At 44.3% G+C, this 22,131-nt stretch overlaps 1 protein-coding gene across 3 annotated transcripts in view; it reads left to right on the top strand.

Moving 5' to 3' along the window:
• The window catches only part of PDZD2 (PDZ domain containing 2), a 348,893-nt gene that overhangs the window by 167,056 nt on the left and 159,706 nt on the right, over positions 1–22,131 (top strand). The gene's annotated exons all lie outside the window — the stretch shown is intronic.

The following is a 22,131-nucleotide window of genomic DNA, read 5'->3' on the forward strand; positions in this document are numbered from 1 at the left end:
CTAGGGGTGAAATTCAGTCAGTCTTGTCATGAGATGCCAGTAAATAAGAGATAACTACAGCTGTCATCCTGGGAACCATATCTGGGAGAAAAGTCCTGGATGTAAACAGTAAGCACTTTTCATAAAAACAGGTCCAGCTGAGTTCGGTATCATAAGGGGCAAGACAAAAACCGTAAATAATGGTATCACAAAGGCATGACATAAACGTCTTCAAATACACATGAAATATAGTACTTTCAAACTTCGCACGGCTAAACTGTTTTTGATTTTGCAGATGAACTGAAAAATAAGGTACACGGGCATCTTTCTACCTCCAATGCTAACCTGACTGCTATACACCCAGTAACCTACAGATTCACTGTGGCCCTTTCTTCAGCGGAGATATTAACAGTTAAAAGGATCTACCCACAGCTCATTGTTTTCAGGATCCCTAGTCAAATCCATGGTCCCTAGGATACAACCATAGCACTCATAGGTAAAGTGGGCTTTGGGAAAGGAGGTCTGTGTCAGGTTCTAAAAGAAAAAAAGTTCTCAGAGTGGGCCACACACAGAAGAAACAGAAATAGGAAAGTGGGGAAAGTGGGGAAACCCAGGTGGACTCGGGATTTCAGCTTGCTCATGCTCTTCCAGCCTGGAGCTCTGTGAGCCTGCACAGCTGGACATAACTGTCTGAGGGAGGACCTCTCCTAATCTAGCAGGAAAGGAAGACCTCGCAAAGAGCAACAAAGTTTCCAGAAACCACCTTTCTGATGGCCTTCTCACTTCCATAAATTGCCTGACACTGCACTTGGCATGCACAGCTCCCTTTAATCCTCTGTTCTGACTAATCTCTATAAATCCAGGCAGGTCACACTTAGGAATTGTCTTCTTGAAGGGGAAGGGTGACCCCATTCTGGCTTGTTTCCTGGGACATTAAGTTCTCGTCTCCTCTGCTTAGAGCTCTGCCCTGGCTCTGCCTAGAGCTCAGCCCTGGCTTCTTCATCAACTCTTCTGTTTCCCAACAGTTTCACCAAGTACCTTTGCTGCCTTCTAGACATGGGTTCTCATTCCGGAATCTGATATAGACCCCGATTTTCCCTTTTTTCCTTATCAAAACAATACATGTATATAATTTTCCCAAAGTCAATATTTCTGCAAGGCTTATAACTAGAAACAGCAGTCACTTGCCCCACCCTCCATCAACCTCAACTCCTGTGCCCCAAAGACAACCGCTTTCAACATTTTGTGTGTATTCTTAAATGTACTGCTCCACTGGGTCTCTCCCTCACCTGCCCTCTGGCCTCCTGACCCCCCACCCCTCCAGATGCGCTGCTTTTGAGGCCTGCCGCACACCCGTCATCCGGAAATCTCCTTTCTTCATCCTACTGGGCACAGCTTCTTGCCTTTTTCCCACGTGGCATCCCCTGTGTTCGAGACCCACACCTTCCTCTTCATTTGTTTCTGTTCTCTTTCTGGTAAAACACAGCTTCTGGAAGTTTCTCAGAAGGTGTACCTGGGAAATCAGTTTTTTAGGATCTTCCAAGTTCGCGTATTTGATGGGGTATGAAGGTTGGAAAGGCTTTTCCCTCAGAATTTGGAACAGATTGCTCTTCGGGTTCAGTATTGCCATGGAGATGCCTGTCTTTCTAATTCCTGATGCTTTGAATGTCATTATTTCCCTCTCTCAAAGTTTTTAGGATTTCTCCTTGTTCTTTGTAATGTCCTTTCTCTCTGTAATGAAATTTCATTTTCATATATCTTTCTGTGAGTTGTTTTTTTTTTTTTCCTCCATTTTACTTGGCTTTCAATACACCTTCTCAATCTGGAAACTCATGTTCTTTGGTTCTGAACAGTTTTCTGGAATTTAAAAAAAATCATTTCTTTCCTCTTTTGGAACATCTATTTAGTTGGAAGGGGATCTTCACGGATTGAATTTCTAATTATTTTTTCTTTCCTTTAAAAAAAAATTTGCTACTTCCTGGGAAATTTCCTCCTTTTATCTTCCAACCCATATACTGAATTTTTATGTCTGCCATCAAATTTCTAATTTCCAAGCGCTCTTTAAAAATCTCTGAAATATTCTTTTTATAACCTCCTGTTCTCGTTTCACGGATGAAAAGCTTTCCAACTCCCTGCAGATCTCAATGACAGCTTCTTTGAAGTGCTCCTCTATTCCCTTCACGGTTCTTTCCCCCTCAGATTTCCTTAGTTTTTGTTTTTAAGATTTTATTTGTTTGTCAGAGAGAGAGCACAAGCAGGGGGAGCGGCAGGCAGAGCAGGTAGAGGGAGAAGTGGGCTCCCCGCCTAGCAAGAAGACTGATGCGGGACTCCATCCCAGGACCCTGAGGTCATGACCCGTGCCAAAGGCAGGCGCTTAATGGACTGAGCCACCCAGGTGTCCCCATTTGTGCTTTTAAATCTCGTGCTTGTTAAACACTTTCCTGTAATGTCTAATGATCCTGGACTGATCACTTAAAAGCTAACTGGCAGGTCTGCCTACATGGATGGGGCTTATTTCCAGAAATCAATAGTACCTTCTTTCCAAGAAAGACACCTAGAACGGTGTTCCAGAATCTAGAACAGTGCCTGGCACCCAGTAAACTTTCCATTCCCATTCCAAGCATTTGAATGACATAGGATCTTGCTAGGGCCCAGGTGGTAGCGAGTATTAGAAGCTCCCCAGGTGATTCGAGAGTGTGAATGGCCCTGAGCACCTGCGCTGTAACAGCTGTAACGGGATTGTCGTGCCAAGCAATTTCACTGGACAACGCCCACCTTTGATAGACGGTTGTTTCTCGCAGACAAAACTGCCCAGGGGAAGAGAAATCCCCATCCCTGTCACCGAGAGGACTGGGTTGACTGTGGCATTCTGTGAGCCAGATTCAGGTAGGAGACCAGAAGTCTAACATTTGGTATGGAGACTTTCTCTTCTCCCCCTGTTCTTAAAGTGGCACCCCTTCCCTCAGCTACCTTTGATGTTGGAGTCCAGAGCTGCTCTGATTTTGCAGAGCAAACCCGTCATGGAATGGAGGCAGTCACATGGAGCTAGGACTAAGGAGATTATGGGGGTCTAACAGCTTCAGGCATAGGCTCTTAGCCAGCCCTCCTGCTGTTGGCACCCCTGTCCGGTGTCCCCAATTCCAGAGATTCTCTGTGTCTGGGCTCTATCTCTCAGACTCTGCTTTCTCTCATCTGCTAAGTCAGTTACCACTGGACTGACCGCTTCCCCACTTCCAAAAATTTGTTGAAATCATTGCTTCTTCAGTTCTAAGATTTTGGCAAAACCTTCCCTCCATGCTTAAAAAAAAAATTCCTTTACTCGCATTTCAATCCATGTTTACTGAGGAGTGAGTCTCTCTGCCTCATGCCCCAGCTTTGCACTGGAACCCTCCTCTCAAATCTTTCTGTATTTATCCATGTCTACCACAGGTGCCCACTTGGAACAGAAATAGCAAATAGGCCACGTTGTGCCATCATTTCAGCAATAATCAAATAATCAAATAATCAAATAGTCATTAAAAATGCCCAAGCTCTAGCGTGCCTGGGTGGCTTCAGTCAATCAAGCCTCTGCCTTCAACTTAGCTCATGATCTCAGGGTCCTGGGACTGAGCCCTGCATCAGGCTCCCTGCTCCCTGCTCAGCAGAGAGCCTGCTTCTTCCTCTCCCTCTGCTGCTCCCCCTGCTTATGTTCTCTTTCTCTCTCTGTCAAATAAATAAATAAAAATCTTTTAAAAATAATTAAATAAAAATGCCCAATGCCTGTACTGGGTATGTTAGCATCTTCCCCCTCAGATCGTTAACCATGGTTCTTTATATGTGTGGAATGTCTGGCAGAAGGCATTTTTGAACATGTTTGGTGTGGCTTACCAGAATTCTAACTGTAGAGCATGTTAACTTTTTTGATGTATATTCATGTTCGTTTCCTTTTTTAGGCCTCACCAAAAGCCTATTGGGTGGTTTAGTGGTCATGTGGACTCGGGAGCCTCCATTTTCTGAGATGATTAGCACATTCTGGTTGTGGTACCCCCATTCCACACCCCAGAGAGGCAAGTGGATGGAAGAGTATGTGACCCAAGTCTGGGCAATGAGGTGTGAAGAGATGTCTCTCGTGGAGTGTCTGGGATAGGTTTGCTCATGACTAAGAAACAGACATGAGCCAATGATCCCTTTGCTTCTTTGGTACGTTGCTGTCTAGAACTGCTGTAGGCATCTTGTCTCCGACCTTAGGATGAAGTCAACACCCAGGAGAGAGCAGATTCCAGAGTATCCTCAGGAAGCACCAAGCTTTCTCTTGCAGGTCCCATCATGAGAGATGATCAGTTTCCTCCTTGTTCAAGCCGTCTTGTTTGGTTTGGTTTGGTTTGGTTTAAAGTAATGTGGGGCTTGAACTCACGACCCTGAGGTCAAGACCTGAGCTGAGATGGAGTCAGACACTTACCCAGCTGAGCCACCTGGGCAGCTCTAAGGCCATTTGGAATCAGGGTTTTGTATCATTTGCTGCCAGACTGATAGAGGAGGACATTTCTTTATGCGTGGTCTCCTTAAAAGAGTTAAGGCAGACATTGGGCTTCCCTTCCTGAAGATCTAAGCTGCCTGATTCCTTATTCTGGCTGTGAGTAGGAGTTCTCTCTACTCTCTTTTCCAGGCAGATGAAATTAATGTTATTCTCTCTTCCAACTTCAAAAGAAGGGATAACTGTGGAGACATTCCGTGGGGAAAAGAGGAGTCCTTGGGAGATTGTTAGCTGATCCCAGTGAGAGATCATCCTGGGGCTGTCACAGAAGTGAAGACTGTTCTTGAAACAATAGGCGATGAAACCCCATGCATCCCACCCTGGAAAAGCCAGGCACTAGCTTTCATTCACTCCTGTGGTTGTGGAGGATGTCATGTCTTGCCCGCACACTTGGCATCGTTGCCTCTGTCTTCCGTTGTCTTTGTCTTTTGGGCATCCCGGACTTTGGGAAGCGTTGAAGATGAAATATACTCTGAAAGTGTTTAGCGGCCTCGGTAGGACTGAAGGCAGGAGAAAGTGGCCTGTCCGTACCTGTTTGCCCCAGCCTGACTCCAGTGGCAACGGCATACCCTCTTTATTTTTATGAGTAGGAAGCCTCCCTTGTCTCTTCATTCCCAGTATAATGTTAGCCTAAAGAGAAGCCCTTAATTGCACTTAGCATTATGCTATCATTTTCCTGTTTGTATCTTTTACTAAACCTAGACTGTAAGGCTGGGAACTTCCTATTTAATACAGCTAAGATTTAGTGAGCACTTACTGCTTGCCTGGCACTGTCCTATGCTTTCCATGTGTGAACTAATCGGATCCTCACAATGATCTTATGAAGAAGGTGCCATGAGTATCTCGTTTACAACAGAGATCACTTGCGACACACCGTATTTAGGGAAATGGCTCAGGGTTGTCCAGCTTTTCGGTGCTGGAGCAGAGATTCAAATGTTGGCCGTCTGGTTCTGTGTGCTGTATAACATATATATGCCTTATGCAATACGTAAGTCATCGTACAGCTTGAACACCCTTACACCATCTAGTGTACAACAGGGATTCAAACGTTACTGTGAGTGAACAGACACGAGGCTTTTTCATGTCATTACAGACTCATTAATTTTAATGGCAGTGTATTTCCCCCAGGGACCCATCATTTGTGTAACTGTTTCCCAGAATTAGGTATGGTAGTAGTATGGGCTAGGCTCTCTGAGACTGGGACCATCCCGAGAAATCTCAGATATGTGGTCATTCATCAGGAGGTGGCCCAGAGACCTTCTTTAACCTCCTCTCCCTCCCTCATATGGTTCTCCCCACCCTCGGCCACCCTTCAAAGCGATCCCAGTCCCTGTCCCACATTGCCATTGCCATCAGTAGAACTCTGCATAAAAGTGGATGGTGTGGTAGAGGCTTTCATACTTCGGCAACTTTTCTGAAGGTCGCTGTTAGAGGGTAAGCATTAGCTGGCAGGGAATTTGCTATAAGAAATGCAGATCCCTGAAATGTTGCCTGGCAAGTGCCGTTTTCCAGGTGATTTCTCATGACCTGTCATTTTGCACTTTTGAATCCAGAGATGGTATATCTGACTCTCGTTTGTTAAGACTTTTGGCTGACCTCTGGGATTCTTGTTTTAATTGCCAAGGGATAGAAAATATAAATGGACAGTTGTGTTAGTGTGCAAGCTTTGGAGTTGTTTTATCTTTGAAAATTTGGGGGGCTGGTAGGGATAGAAGATTAAGGAAATTGATGAAACAATTTTGTACGGTTAATGGGCTATCTTCTTAATAGTGTGACTTGTTAGGCCCTAGGTAAATAAATACACCACGTATCAAACAATGTGAGCACTATGTAGAGGTTATTTGCAGTTAAAGAAGTTTGTTTTATGAATTAAATTATATCTGAGCTATGGTAGAAGACCTTGATGTTTAAATTTAGATTAGCCCTGGGGTGCCTGGGTGGCTCAGTAGGTTAAGCGTCTGCCTTTGGCTCAGGTCATGATCTCCGGGTCCTGGGATCAGTCCAGCCCCATGGCAGGCTCCCTGCTCAGCGGGGAGTCTGCTTCTCCCTCTGCCTCTGCTTCCTCCCTCCTGCTCATGTGCACTCATGCATTCTCTCTCTCTCTCTAATTAATTTAAAAATCATTTAAATTTAGATGAATCCTACGGTGAAACCCTTTTGTAGAACAGATACTTTTTTGAAAAGTCAAAGACGTACTTGTTCCAAATATAGCGCAAATGCATATGCATGTGTGTATAATTTCTGAGCGTGTGTAGGTACACATGGGTGTTGCCTTCCTTCCCCTGACCCCCTAATTCATTCTCTGCCTTCTTATGCAACAAGGGGCTTAGTGCTGTGAACTGATGACATTGGGACTCCCTTGTTTTATTTCTGCTTGGCTTCACCCAATGGGAGGCACAGGCAGGGGAATCAGAAGACAGGAGGAGAAGGTGTTGGGGTGTTTACCCTCCTCATAGCAGCCTGCTCGGCCTTGCAGAGATTCTAACCACGGCTGCGTTGTTCTCAGCTCTCGGGGGCAGCTCGCTGTGTCAAGGTTCCAGTTTGCATTGCTTCCTCTTGCTGCCCTCAGACCTAAAGGTGGTAACAGTTTCCCACTAGCTAGTGGCTAGCCCGCGGGTACTCCATCCTGCCCACGTCTCTCCATAAAGTTCTCTCTCATTAAGCACTTTTGAGGGGTGTCTGGGTGGCTCAGTGGTTAAGCAGCTGCCTTCGGCTCAGGTCATGATCCCAGGGTCCTGGGATCAAGCCCTGTGTCAGGCTCCTTACACAGCAGGGAGCCTGCTTCTCTCGCTCCCTCTGCCTGCTACTCTGCCTGCGTGTGCTCTCTCTGTCAAATAAATAAATAAATAACAAAAGAAAACAAAAACTCTAACTCCTTTTGCATATGTTTCCTGCTGGAAGCCTCATGATACAGTGTATGTTCATCTCTTTCTCATATAAAACCTCGTCATGTCTGGTTCTAAAATGCCTGTTACATGTACCTTAGTATATCGGAATTGGAGTTGTAGCTTGCCCTAAGAGTTGTCCTTTTATCCTTGTGTCTTTTTTATCTTTTCTATTAGCTCCCTAGTCCTGGGGAGTAGGGTAGGGGTATGAATCATTTTTGCTTCTCCCTACAATATCTGGGATGTTGTTCTGCAGACAGAGGTCACAACAGTAGGCAACTGGAAGTAAAATAACATATGAGTGCATGTGTGATTATGGTGCCCACATGGGTATGCTATACCTGGGACTTTTTTAAATAACCTTTATTTGTATCCTTATCAGCACTGGTGCATTCATTTATGCAATTAACAATTACCAAGTGCCAGTTATAGGCAACACCTTGTGTTAGGTGTTCACAAGGTCTCCTCAGAGTTCCTAGAGTCATAAAGGGGTTTCATGAAGAACTGAAATAGAATTTTCAAGCAGGAAGGAGTGAATCTGAGAGCATATCTAATCTGGTTTTATCACTTCCCGGTGAAACTCAGGCTGAGCGGTTCGGTGCTTTGTTGTGGAGCACAGGTAGTGGGTTGTACAGAGGACCCGAACTCGGTGCCTTGACTCTCTCGGCGTGGGCTTCTTTTCCCAGCCTCCTCCTGTCATGCTGCCCACTCATCTCCAAGGTGCTTTGTGGTGAAAGGAACCTCCATAAGGTGTCCTTTAGAAAGCCTCTCTCCTGCCCCTTACTGCTTCCTCTGTGTTGCAAATGCAAACCAGATAGTCATGCTCTGAGCTCATAAAAGTGCCTAATAGGACGCAGACGGTGCTCCAGCGTCAGCCCCACGTGTGCACAGCTGGGGGAATATTTGGACGAACCCACAGCCACACTCAGACATCTCCCTTCACCAGCTGTGAATTCTGCAGCAACATTTCATGTGCGGGTAGGAGGTGTTGGGGGTGAGTTGAGAGGGAGCTACACATTCTGCAGCTCCTGAGCCACTCTCCGGCCTCACATACAGAAGATGCGATCTCCAAGTCAGGCCTGGGCTGCTCCCAGAGCTGGTCCCTGGAGGGCCTTTGCAGATTGGCACTTTTCCCATGACGATGGCCCTTTATGGGTCCACTTAGCATAAGGACCAGAGTACAGGTACTCCCTACAAAATCAAAAACATCTGACTCCATTATATTTACCTTAAAGTTGGTTTAAGATGGACAAGAAAAAGGCTTTTCTGAACAAAAACATAGCAGATTGGCCTAGGTCGGCATGTGATGATGAGTTGTAATGTTCTTTCACATACGCATGTCCGCTGGGGGGGCTGACAAATTGTTAGTCCTCACCTGTAAGGCTTGAGTTCAAGATTAAGGAAGAGGAAGGCAGGATAGTGTCTTTACTGAGTCCTGCTGTTAGTCAGGCTTTGTGCTGGGGCCTGTGACTAAAGGATCTCACACCCAGACAAGCTAAGTATTATATGTCCATTTTGCAGATCTGGACACTAAGTCTCGGTAGGGCCATGACATAGTCACAATTACAGTTCTCGGTTCTGACTCGCCAAATAAACCTCGTCCATGAAGTAGTGCCATTCCAAACCCAGCCGGCCCGGATGCATGCCGAGTGACACTGGGGAGAGTTGGCTAGCTTCCCCACATTGATTTTTTCAACCGTGAAGTGGGAATGAAGTGATCATCCCCTCCTGTTAGTGGTGACGGCTGAGACACTGCGCACAGCATTCATCCCAGTGCCGGTTAATGAAACTGAGCTCCTGGCCCCTGGAGCTGGGTTTGCCGCTTCTCTTTTCTGGAGCTTTGTCAACTGTCAGCTGTTAACTTCCCTCAGTCGTTTCCGTAGCCATAAAATGGGGCTTGGGGTAAAGGTCAGTTTCTTAATGGAGGAAAAACCTGAGAAGAACAAGGCAAGCCTCCGTCTTTTGTGTTGTAACTGTCAAGCTTCCAAAAGTGTGCGGTCTGTGTGACTTCAGGGTGTAACCGCTCACGTCGGCTGTGAGGATGGGGACTGTCCGCTTCCCTGGACCCAACTTGTTGAGTCCAGCCAAGTCCCAGCCACACTTCCTCAGTTCCTACCACTCAGGTTTTCCTCTCTTTCATGACTCACGGTCCCTGTTGTGAAGAAAAAACTCCACTTGTTGTTTTCACTTAAGTTACACACAATACTCTCGGAATACTGCTTCACTTCTGGTCACCAAATGTGTGTGTGTGTGTGTGTGTATGTATGTATGTATATATAAAGGGGGGTTTTCCCCACACCAAACAATGCTGGGACACCAGCTGGGTATCCTCCAGTTCAGCCTAATTCGGATACTGTCTACCTGGAGGGACAGTCAGACCCCACAGGCTTAGGGCTCAAGTCCCACAGGACTGCCCCTCTCTCCTCCCCACAATGCACGCTCCCACTAAAGCCCAAATCATCGCTTGTGCTGACTGTAATAGGTTCCCATGACCCCACCTGTTAGTTTTTACCGTTAATTAATTGCATTTGATGAATTTGCTAGAGCAGCTCACAAAACTTAGGGAAATCGTTTCCCTAACCGGATTACTGGTTTATTGTAAAAGGATGTAACCCAGCCGCAGTCCTATGGGGAAGGCCATAGGGAAGGAAGTTCGGAAGCTCTCCAAACCCAGTCCTTTGAGGGTTCATGGACGCTTTGTTACAGAGACGTGCTTGATTAAATCATTGGCTGTTGGTGATTGAAAAGCTCCAGCCCCTCACCCCTCCCTAGAGGTAGAGAAGTGGGATTGAAAATTCCAGCCATCTAATCCGAGTCTGGGTCCCCTGGCAACCAGCCCCCATCCTTAAGGACTTTCCAGAAGCCACCACATTATCATAAACTCAGATGTGATTGAAAGAGGCTTTTTATGAGTAACAAAAGACACCAATTTCACCTTTATTGCTCTGGAATGATTTCAGAAACTAAATACCATGAGGAAAGATGTCCATATGGCTGTTACATAGGGAATTACAAGGGTTTTAGAAGCTCTGTGCCTGGAAGAGTGAAAAAAGACCAAATGTTATTTCTTATAATTAACCACAAATCAGACTGTTGCTGTATATTCCTTATCCCCTTTTCTCCTCCCGCGTCTCTCCCCAGCTGCTGAACTTTAAGGGCTGCAATTAACGCCTTTACAGCGTAGAGTATTGTCCATTGTTCTTTTCCACTTTGGTCGCTGAAATAGGTAATAGGCAGGGGCCCGGTGAAGTTCCTAAAGTATTTAGGCCGTTCCCTAGAATGTTCTGGAAAGTTCTCCCCATCTCTGGCTTTCTTTGCCATCAGTAAGGCTTTTTAGCAGCGCTAGAACCGGAGCTCAGAGTCTTGGTGTTGGAGCATGTGAGGGCAGGGAGGGAGGCTCCCACATCCCTCAGCAGGTAGTGGTGGAATCTGGGAAGACTCATGACCGCACAGCTGCCCGAGAGTCTCCCTGTTGCCGATAGTCTCCTGCCATCCTTAAAATCATTGCGCCACAACTGTATACACTGTTTTTTCAAAAAAAAGAAAGACAAAACAGAAAGGCAGTAGCCCTCCCAGCCTGGCCTATGTGGCTGCCACCATCTGTGCTGTGGGGAGGCACCTGATTCTGGATTCCCCTGGAATCCCCCAATTCTGCCCTGAGGAAGCCCACCTGTAGTGCTAACTCCTGTTGCCATGGCTGCCTCCTGAGGAGAAAAGGCAGATGTGAGGAGATGTGGGAAATGAAGTTACACAGTTTACGTCATGTGCCCAAACGGAAGGCATGCATGGTTCCCTCACCCCTCAAAGAGTTATGAACAGAGATGAGGGAGTTGCCTTAAATTGAAATCTACAGATTTTCTTGTGCTGTGGGAGGGTCTCTCAATTATTTTATTTGGAACATCAAAGTATTATTTAGGGAGCACATTAGCCTGAAATGACTTTCATCAATGCTGATTTTAGATGCTTGGAGAGGTCAACTGAGGAAATTGTATTTAAAAAAAGGTTAAAAAAATCTAGTAATATTTCTGGGCATCTGACCTCACAATAACAAGTGTTGGATTTCTTTGTAAGCAAGACTTTTAAAGATCATTTAAAAATGGATCAAGTTAAGAACCTTATCCAAATAACTGGAAGTGAAGAGGACCATGGCAAACTCAGAATGGAGCCATGCTTACAGGAACAGATGTAAAAATGCCAGTGCCACTGCAGACTTTGAGTAAATGTTTTCCTGAGGTGTGAGGAAACCAGAAATATTTCTAAATTAGCGCACACTTATAGGGTTACATAATATCTGTGTATGTATTTATGCACATGCAGTTATGTAAATTATATTAGTATCTTAAATAGCTTAAAGTAAATGTTTTAAATGTTCAGTTTTTAATATCTTCGATGAAATGTTTACATCTAATGATATCGATTTTTCCATTTACATCATCTACATTTATCTAACCAACCCCTCCCCCCCAGTATTTTGACCGTTGTCTGATTGGGACAGTAGAGGATCACTTCTGTCTGAGCCATCTTTATCCAACTGAGATGTGTCTTGTTCCCCTCTAACTCTATAGGAAATGCAAACTGATGTCAAGAAGTATTTTTATAGTATACATTGTTTTCTCACCTTGAATCACTGCTTCAGTAATTCTATTCTTGCTTTTACTTAAAGTCTCTTGGTTTGCCAATGCCGAAACAAAACAAAGTGAACAGAAATGCAGAAGATTAAAATGGCTCAAATTTTCATATTGTCTCTTCAATCAGTAAGGGATTTGAATTGGGAACGCAGTGCTGGCTTATACTTCGGGGTCCTTCTACCTAGACCTATGGTATCTGGAGATGCGTGAGCAGGTGAGCAGGGAAGAGGAGGGCAGGCTCCTGTAGAAAGCTAGAGCATGTGACACTGTTGATGACCATGTGTGCAGAGCTGAGAGCCCGTCTGTGGAGAAGTAGCCTGCAGAACAGAGTCAATCTTGGGCAGCCTATCAGTTGGTGGTTTTGGTGAAACAAACAAGGAGAATTTCCCTCAGGAAGAATCACGGGCACAGGAAGAACAGACCTCACTCCTCTGGCCCTTTTTCACCCTCCACATGGGAGGATGGTTGTGTATCCTCCCTACAGAGTATCTGGCCAACAAGTCATCACAGGCCAATAGGGAAATTTCCACTCAGCAAGAACACATCTCCAACCAGAAGCCACCTTACAAAGAACTTTATCTCCTCATGAGATGGATTTTTCTAGAAAGTAAACACACCATGTGTTTGATTCCTTTAGGTCAGTGTTAACTGGTGTATCACAGTCCCATCCCTCCCCCAGAGCTGGCTTTTCTCCCCTTTGACATGTTAACAGGAGCTCTAGCATCATTGCGGTTGCTGAGAAACCATGGTTGCCCCGAAACTTGCAATGTTGGTATTAGTCAAGGTTCTCCAGAGAAACAGAATGAGAAGCGGTGATGTATGTATAGGGGCAGAGGGTGTTATTTTAAGAAGTTGGCTCATGTGACTGTAGGGACTGGCAAGTCTGAATTGGTATGGCAAGCCAACAGGCTGAAAATTCAGGCAGGGTTTCCATGGCACAGTCTTGAGAAGAATCCCTTCTCCTTTAGGAAACCTCAGTTGGATGAGGCCCACCTGCCTTCTGGAGAGGAATCTGCCTCACGAGAAGTTTACTGACTGAAATGTTGATCACGTCTTAAAAAATTACAAAAGCAGAATACCGTCATGGCAACATCTAGACTGGTGTTGGACCAAACATCTGGGTACCATAGTTTAGCTGCATCGACACATAAATTAACCATCCCATTTGGGATCAACAACTGCATTTATGTCTGCTCTATTTATATGCTGTATTTTGAAGTACGAGTAAGATTATAGATAATCAAGAAAATACTCTGTGGGTTGGTCGGGAAGTTTATGAAGAAAATCTAAATTGAACATTTGAGTTTTGAGAATTCTTTCTAAAAAAAACTTAAAAGAGAAAGAACATGCAAAAATAATCGAGCAAACACCCATCCATATTCCTGCCTCTCGGGTTTAATGGCTATTATTAGTATTTCGCCTTAGTTGTTTTTAGGGTTTCTTTTAGGGGGCAAAAATTTCTTTTGCCCCCTGCCCATATTTCCTATTTAATACATATCCTTCCAGACTAAATTTTAGATATTTAAATACTGTAATTTATACATAAACATAGGCATCTTAATGTTTGTCATATTGCATCTTGCTTTTTATACTCTTTTTTTTTTTTTTTTTTTTTTGAGATCTGGCCAGGGCAATGGAGTCATTCATTTTAACTGCCTTTTCTGTTTTAAGAAAATTCTCAGGGCACCTGGATAGCTCAGTTGGTTAAGTGACTGATGCTTGGTTTTGGTTCAGGTCATGATCTCAAGAGTTATGAGATTGAGCCCTGCATCGGGCTCTATGATCAGTGGGGAGTTGGCTTGAAAATTCTCTCCCTCTGCCCCTCTCCCTGCTCGTGCCCACTCTCTCTCAAGTAAATAAATCTTTAAAAAAAAAAAAAAAAGAAAAAGAAAAAAGAAAAAAAAGTCTCTACCTCTGTTATGTTTCTCATCCAGTAATTTTTCATATTTAAAAGGTGGGCAGTTCTTTGGCTTTCATGTTGGAAACATATGATTTGATCATAAAGTCTAAAGAGAAAAAGTTAAGATGGATTAAAAATAAATTTCAAATGGGTTACAGGTCTAGCATGGTGATTAATATACCCCCATCTCACATCTATCCTACAGTCCCTAAAAATATGGCATATAGGTAGGTCAGTTTCACAGCTTTCTATTCTGTTCTCTTGCTTTGTCTATTCTTACATCAGTATCACATTGTTTTAATTACTATAGTACTTTTTTTTAAAAGATTTTATTTATTTATTCATTTGACAGAGAGATCACACATAGGCAGAGAGGCAGGCAGAAAGAGAGGGGGAAGCAGGCTCCCTGCTGAGCAAAGAGTCTGATGTGGGGCTTGATCCCAGGACCCTGAGATCATGACCTGAGCCGAAGGCAGAGGCTTTAACCCACTGAGCCACTCAGGCGCCTCACTATAGTACTTTTTTTTATAAACATATATTTTTATCCCCAGGGGTACAGGTCTGTGAATCACCAGGTTTACACACTTCACAGCACTCACCAAAGCACATACCCTCCCCAATGCCCATAATCCCACCCCCTTCTCCCAAACCCCCTCCCCCCAGCAACCCTCAGTTTCTTTTGTGAGATTAAGAGTCACTTATGGTTTGTCTCCCTCCCAATCCCATCACTATAGTACTTTTTAAGGCAGTCCATCCTCTTTGTACTTTTTCAAAATTGTCATAGTCAGTCTCAGTTCTATACTCTCCTATATAAATATTAAGATTTTTTCAAATTTCCTAAAAATTCTTGTTGAGATCTTAGTAGAATTTCACTGAAATTATTAATTGGAAAACACTGACTTCTTTAAAATATGTTTTTCTCCAAAAACAAGATTTATCACTTCATTAATCCAAATCATCTTCTATATCCTTCAGTAAAGTTTTATAATTTCTTAATAATGTTGCTTTTATATTTATCTCTCTCTACTTTATAGTTTGTCTTACTGTGGAAGCCAAATTTTTTCCTCCTATATTATATTCTCTAGTTACTGCTGGTATAAATAAATACTATTGATCTTTGGATTTGGATTTTTGTTCTTAGCAATCATGCAGCATGTCCTGTTAATTCTAATTGCTTAGTGTTTGACCTTGATAATTAAATATAAACTGACTACAGATTTTCACTGTCATTCTGCATTATAAATTTACAATTACATTGTCTGCTACTGAGCATAGTCAGTGCAAAGGACCTTGACTCAAAGAATTTGCACTGGGTGTCAGGGGACATAAAGGTGAAGATCGTGGGCCACCAGTTCCAGGTGGTGACCAGCCTCAAATTCAGTTCTTACAAAATTTTAATGTAAATGCAGCTTTTCAGACTGCTGAGTTCCGATGCCAGACTGTCCAGTTTCTTGTATTGTCACATCCGAATGGCACTGGAAGCTATCTGTGCCTCAGATTTCTTTAAAATGGAGGCAGTAGTATCTATCTATTCATGGCAGATTGTGTGGTGCTAATGAGTTATTGCATATGTCTGGCCCAGTTTGAACTTTCAGAAGTGTTACCTCTCTTACTATGAGATATCCTTAATGAATTTTTTATCTTCAGGTATTTTGGAATCTCTCAGATATGTAGCATAAGACTAGTATTAGTTTAGACTCAGTGATTTATCAGAATGTTGATTTTTTTTTCTCTTTTATAACTTGCTTTAAAATGTTTTGCTGGGGCGCCTGGGTGGCTCAGTGGGTTCAGGTCATGATCCCAGGGTCTTGGGATCGAGCCCCACATCAGGCTCTCTGCTCAGCAGGGAGCCTGCTTCCTTTCCTTTCTCTCTGCCTGCCTCTCTGCCTACTTGTGATCTCTGTCAAATAAATAAAGTCTTTAAAAAAAAAAATAAAATGCTTTGCTGTGTTCACTGCAATCCTATCACTTCCAGTAAGAGCATGCCTCGTATCATACTGCAGGTCTCGGGGCTCCTCTTCTGTTCACTGGAAATGCTCTCTGACCCACACCTCCCACAGTGGCCTTTTTTCTTGGTCCCACTGACTAGCTCCATTCCTTCCTGATGTCTCCATCAACCACCCTGGCTTCTGAGACTTTTGCTGTAAAGCACTGTTCTTCTCTTCATCAGATCGTCAGAAGAACACCCTCAGAAGTCTGGAAACCTGGATGGCATTTCTTGCTGTAAGGCTTTTTGGGCCTCTAGTGATCAAATGGCCTCAACTTAGTTTAGAATTTGGTAGAAAATAGCTAATCCAGTGTCTAAAGATCTGCTTTTGTACATCCTGCTGTTGGCTGTCTGACACGGTAGAGACGTGGCCCTGTGGAGTGAGGAAGGTGGCTACTAGTTGGGCTGTGACATTGACCTGGTCATTCACTGGGGCTGACCACCCATTTATAGTCTAAGTCCTGTCTGGACGAGAGTGCCCCGGTGAGTATTAAGAGTTGAAGTTGCTCCTCAAGTATGACCCACTGAGTGGTTTCACACTCTGTGTTTTAGAGAACAAAGGCTGAGGTAAGGGCAACTCCAATTATTCTGAGAACTTTCTTCTGAGTCTCTTCTTAGCAGGAAGTGATGAGCATCAGGGTTAAGAATAGTCAAATCAGTGTTAGCAAGAGGCCAACAAGATTGATGTTTCATGCCTGCGTTTTTGTCGTCTCCTTCTCTTCCAGCCTCGGCAACATTCAGAGATTCAGAGATATGTAACAGTGGGGGACTTTATTTCTACTCGGAGCAGATTTTAAATGTTTTTCTGCTAAGCACTACTCTTTGTCCTCAGTATCTTTGTTAAATATAGACAATTTGGGAGTCTTCTTCTGAGATGAGAAGAAGGGTGCCTCCAGTGACCAAGTGAATCGGGGTGTGATTCAGTCCCTAGATTTGACGTTGACTCCTCTAAAGGTGGGCTTGTGAGACGACTCAAACTTTCTCCAGCAACATCTGACTTTAAAAGACCAGAGTAAGGTGGGCATTTTTATTTATGATTTATACTAAAATCCATGAAGGTTTGTCCTGCTTTGGCCAATTTGAAGACACAGATTGTTCCATTATGATTTCCGTCTTTCAGGATGCGTCAAATTCTACAACACATTCTCCAGTCGCCCGTGTCTCAACATTCCGCTCTGAGATGCGCTTCCTCCCTGCTACAGTAACCACTTCTGTGAATGGGTAGGAGGCAAACATGTTCAGAATTCTATGAACAGAATGTTTGTTCTTTTTTGCTTTTCCAGAGTGGCGTTAGCCAGTGTTCTCATTGGCAGAGATCAGAATTTGATCTGTAGAAACCCTATTTTGATTGGCTGTAGGGTATTTATAACCCAGTAGCGAAATACCAATGTATGAAATGGTTATTGTTCCCTGGACGGGTGGGTCTGGGCCAGAACGCATTCTTTGTGATTGCTTGGGAAGCAGATGGGTGTAAAAGTCCCTGCAGCCAAGTCAAGTAAACAGGAGCTGCCATAACCTCAGACAGAGATAGAAAGGTAGCCCTCTAGCTATGGTTTGGTGTTTTCTTTTGTGTTTTTTTTTTTTTTTTCTTCTGGCTGTGGCCTGGACTGAGATTTCTAATAAGCTGGTTGGCATTTAACTGAAGTTCTTCAACAGTCTTCCCCTCTGTGGCCTAGCAGTTCCAAGACCTGCATTTAATATTTGCCATTACAACTTGCTTTGTAAGTTAGGGTTATCCTCTCAAGAACGTATTTTTAATAATATTGGCTCATCTCATCCCACTTCCTCATATTCAATAGTGTTTAGTCTACTATCCCCCCCACCTCATTCTGGGATGCAAAACCCATCCTACAGATTGACAGCTCTGCAGACCTGACAACTGGTGAAACAAACAACAGTGATTCCGTGTGTGTGGCGTCGCTAAGCAACTTACAGGCATTGACACTAAACCTGAAAACTTAAGAGGTTCAGGCCCTCTTACTGTGTCCACTTGACAGATGAGGAACCAGAAACTTGGGCTCTGTAATTGCTCAACCTCCTCAAGTTCCCACAGTCGGTAATTAGTTCTCCAGCAGGTGAGAGAAAGACCTAGGACTGGACCAGCTCATTCCATCTGCACGAGATTTTGAAAAGAGACCTCCAGGTGCTAAATGTCCTGAAAAACAGGCAAAATAACCAGAAGCCCGAAGAATTCCATAAGTAGGGAGGAGGAGGAGGAGGAGCATAGTCTCTGTTCTTGACAGTATTGCTCTCAGTTATTCCGCTTGGATTTTCATGACCCTGTCCGACCTCCTTCCGTCTCACTCTTTGGGCCACCTGCTCATGGACGGCTGTTCTAGCAGCGGTTACATTGGTACATGCAGTTGAAATGTCTTAAAAGAGCAAATTGGATCACTTTCTGCTTATCTTTAGCTCTAGTGAATGGTTTTGGAGGCAAATATTTATTGAGACCTATAATTTGACAGGCCTGGTTCTGGGTCTTAGAGATCCAGGAGAGAAGGACAGACAGGATTCCTTGCTCTCATTTAGCTTATAGTCTTGTGGGGAGAAACAGGAAGTTGACATGAGCCTGTGTAACTAGAGGGCAGTGATAAATGTCTTTTTAAGTTGAGTTTCTGTGTGAAATTATCTCTGTTTATTTTATTAGCATCTTACTTTCTTTTCCTTTGGTGGGAGAAAAGAACATGGCTCAGGTGCCAAAGTACATTGTCAGATCAAATTGGAATGAATCTAGACTGAATTTAAAGACTGCACTGGGTTCCTAGGACCAGAATGGACACCTTAGTTCTGGTCTTATTTGTTAGGAGGCCTGGAGCTGCTCCATCTAGCAGCCCTTATCCTGTATTTCTTCATTTGTTATGTGAGGGGTTTGGATTGGATCTGTGATTTCCATCTCTGCTCTTAGAAGCTCTGAGGAGTCCCTCAAAATCCAGGTGGGGGAGTTGGTGGGACTTTAAGAGGCTGCTTCATCCTCAGCCAGAGCAGTTTTGCTGTTGCCTGTTATTGGGGGTTCCCCTGGACTGGAGAAAGGAACCTATTGCTGAAAAGAATAATTTGGAAGCCACTGTATTGTGGATTGGAAACCACCCTGGTTGTGGGAAAATTCCACGAGCAAAGTTAAAAAACAAAACAAAACTGAGAGAGATGTATAGAACATAGATAATAGATGGTGGATAATCAGAATATGTAAAAACCTATAAATAAGGGGGGAAAGCAAATGACCCAAAAGAACATGGGCAGAGAAATAGCAAATCACAGAAGAGAAAATGGAGATGACCAATAAACATATGACAAAATGCTTAATCTCTCAGGTAATCCAGGAAATGCCGTTTCAAGCAGTGGATTTTGTTCTAAAACTGTCCACCATCCAGTCTGGATCATGTCAGGCTTCAGGTGAGGCTTAGGCCATAATTAAGAAGATGGCCGAATCAGGGGGTGGGTAAGTTAGGGACATGAGCGTTCTCATACCGCCGTGGCAAAATGCCACTGCTACAGGCATTTTGTCAGTATCAAAACTGCGTATCTGCTTTGACCCAGGGATTTCACATCTAGGGTAATCTAGGGTAGTCTAGCAAAATACTTGCATTGGGACCTATATTCACTCCAGAACTGTTTGAAAGGCGAGGGGCTGGGGGGAAATGAAGATTAAACATTAGTGTAAGAATGAATAAATAAACTCTGGTAAATCCACATGGTATAGTACTATATGGCAGTTTTAGAGAATGAAATATGGGTCTCTTTGTGTAGCTAGAACGAGCTCTAAAACATCGTCAAACGGAGAGAAAAGCGCCGTGTAGAAGGGTAAGTGTAATATGTAGCCAATTAAGTGAAGCAATACATCTTTTCCCTATCTGCGTATAACAGAATGTAAATGCTGCCTCCAGAAGGTCTAGATGAAAAACAGAAAACAGTGGTTATTTTGGGGAATGAGAGTGGAATTAAGGAGGAAATGCAGGCTTAGCTATAGAGTTTGGGTGAGTGCAGAGACAATGTACCCATATAGACCCCAAACAGTTCGCAGCTTTGTTGAATGCCCGCTCTGGGGCAGAGGCACTCGGAGACAGGCGGAGGCTGGGGCGGGGTGGGGGGGCTCGCTTGGGTCGGCCCTGCCCTTGCCAAGTCTTGATGGGCCTCCAGCGGGTCTCTTCCTTCCCTGCCACTCCTTCTTCCCCCCAGCTCGCGGAGCCTGTTGCCTGACTCCCTTCCTCTCCCCTCCTGCGTTGAGGACCGGCCAGCTGAAGCAGTTCCTCCCTTTGCCCTTTGCCCTTTCACCCTTCTGAGAACTGTGGACTGGCCGAGGACCAGCACACTCGCTGCAGGAAACTGCTTCTGTGAAGGATCCTGTGACGTGTGGGCCCTCTGCCATGTCTCGGGACCTTTGCCACGTCCCTGGGTGGAATTCACTTCTTGCATTTAGGACCAAGTGACTACCCAGGCGGGGCCCAGACGTACTAATGCTTCAGGTAGGTTCTGTCAAAGCCTGTGAATGTCCACTGGGTACAAGACTTTGTGCCAGGCTATAGGCTTATGAGTTCTTGAATGGGCATTTCCTTTCTGTGCCTAGTTGCTAAAATTTTGATATGAGCTGGACTCATTCTTCCTTTGGCTTGCCGTCTGTTGACCACTCCGATATGTTCTGGAAATCCTATAAGCCTGATGGAGATTGGGTGCTCTAAGTGTGGACTTAGTAGTTTCTAAATAGTCCAAAACCTGTGCCCCAGGGGCTAAAAATACATAATATGTTTATTTAAAAAAATTTTTTTAAATTTAATTTAATAAATGAATAGTCTAAAACACAGATGCATACACGCATACAATATATGGGGAGTGCAGGGGCAGTGACCGAGTAAGAATTGTATTAAGAAAATGACTCTTGCCTCGGAAATGCTTGGAGTGAATTTGGGGCCCTGGAGACTCTCAGGGGAGGGACTTCGGGTGTTCGTGGAAGGGATCACATTATGAATCTGTGAGCAGTTTTCACTCACCCACGCGCTGTATCTTGTTTCATTTTGCTTTCTGAGATTGGGAAGCCGACCTGAGGTTGGAGGGGATTACCGAGACAGCAGCTTTTCAGATAGGAACTGGGTTTTTTATTGTTTTGTTGTTGTTGTTATAGGCTGCTTGATGGGTTTTTGTTTTTTGGGGTTTTTTTAATTTAAATTTTGTGAGTTGACACACAATGTGATACGGTTTCTGGAGTAGAATTCAGTGATTCGTCCCTTACAGAGGACACCCAGGGCTCATCACAAGTGCCTCTCTAATGCCTGTCACTCATCTCGCCCATCCCCCACCCAACTCCCTCCTCCCACCCTCAGTTTGTTCTCTGCCATTAAGAGTCACTTATGGCTTATTTCCCTGTCTTTTTTTCTCCTCCCTCCCCCCAATAGGAACTGTTTTAACAGCAGAAAAGTACCACCCCTGAGATCCAGGAGTCCGCTTCCCTTGTCTCGCTTTCCTTATTATCCTCGGTAGCCCATTGTTCTTGTGGAACAATGGGACTGACGTTTTCCATAGGAGTCTGTCACAGTTGAGTATAGTTGCACAGAGAACTGTCCTTTAGAAGGACGAGGTTGAGATGGCCACCGGCACACACGTAGAGGCCCGCACACACCCGCGCTCTGTTTCAGAATGTTCACTTTTCTTTGATTTGAGCTGTCAGTTTTATATGTATTTTTTTAAAGCTTTTTCTAAAGGAAAAATAAAATATATTGGCTTACTGAGGGCCACACAGAGCTCGGAAAGGCCGCTTAGCTGAGGGCAGTGAGAGCGGGGTTAACACACATCAGAAGGAAACACGTCTATTTTCCAAGACTGCTACTGTTTCGGCCCATCTGAAGCCTGGGATTGGGAAGGCGCCGCTGGTGCCCATGGACATTTTCCTGAGCAAGAGAATAGGGTTGGGTTGCTCAAGACCAAAGAGTAGGTTGTTTGAGGTAGTGGTCTCTGTGGGTATAACTGTTAACTGGCTGGTTTACACTCCCGAAGGCGTGTTAAATTATTTCGGGGGGCGAGGGGACGAGCGTTTCCCCAAGCATGTCTAAAGTAGCCGGCACACGGCGTAGTCAGTAACCCACTGTTGATATAGCTTTCCTTAATGCTTCATCATTGACGGGGAGAAGTCAATAGCTTAACTGATTTGAATTGCCTCCTGCTTGGACATCTTTATGGTACAGACCATGAGGGATAGGAAGATGAACAAAGATCCCGTCAGTCTGGGATCTCGCACACAGGGCCTACGA

This window comes from Mustela nigripes, chromosome 12, assembly GCF_022355385.1.
Source record: "Mustela nigripes isolate SB6536 chromosome 12, MUSNIG.SB6536, whole genome shotgun sequence".
Lineage (NCBI taxonomy): Eukaryota > Metazoa > Chordata > Mammalia > Carnivora > Mustelidae > Mustela > Mustela nigripes.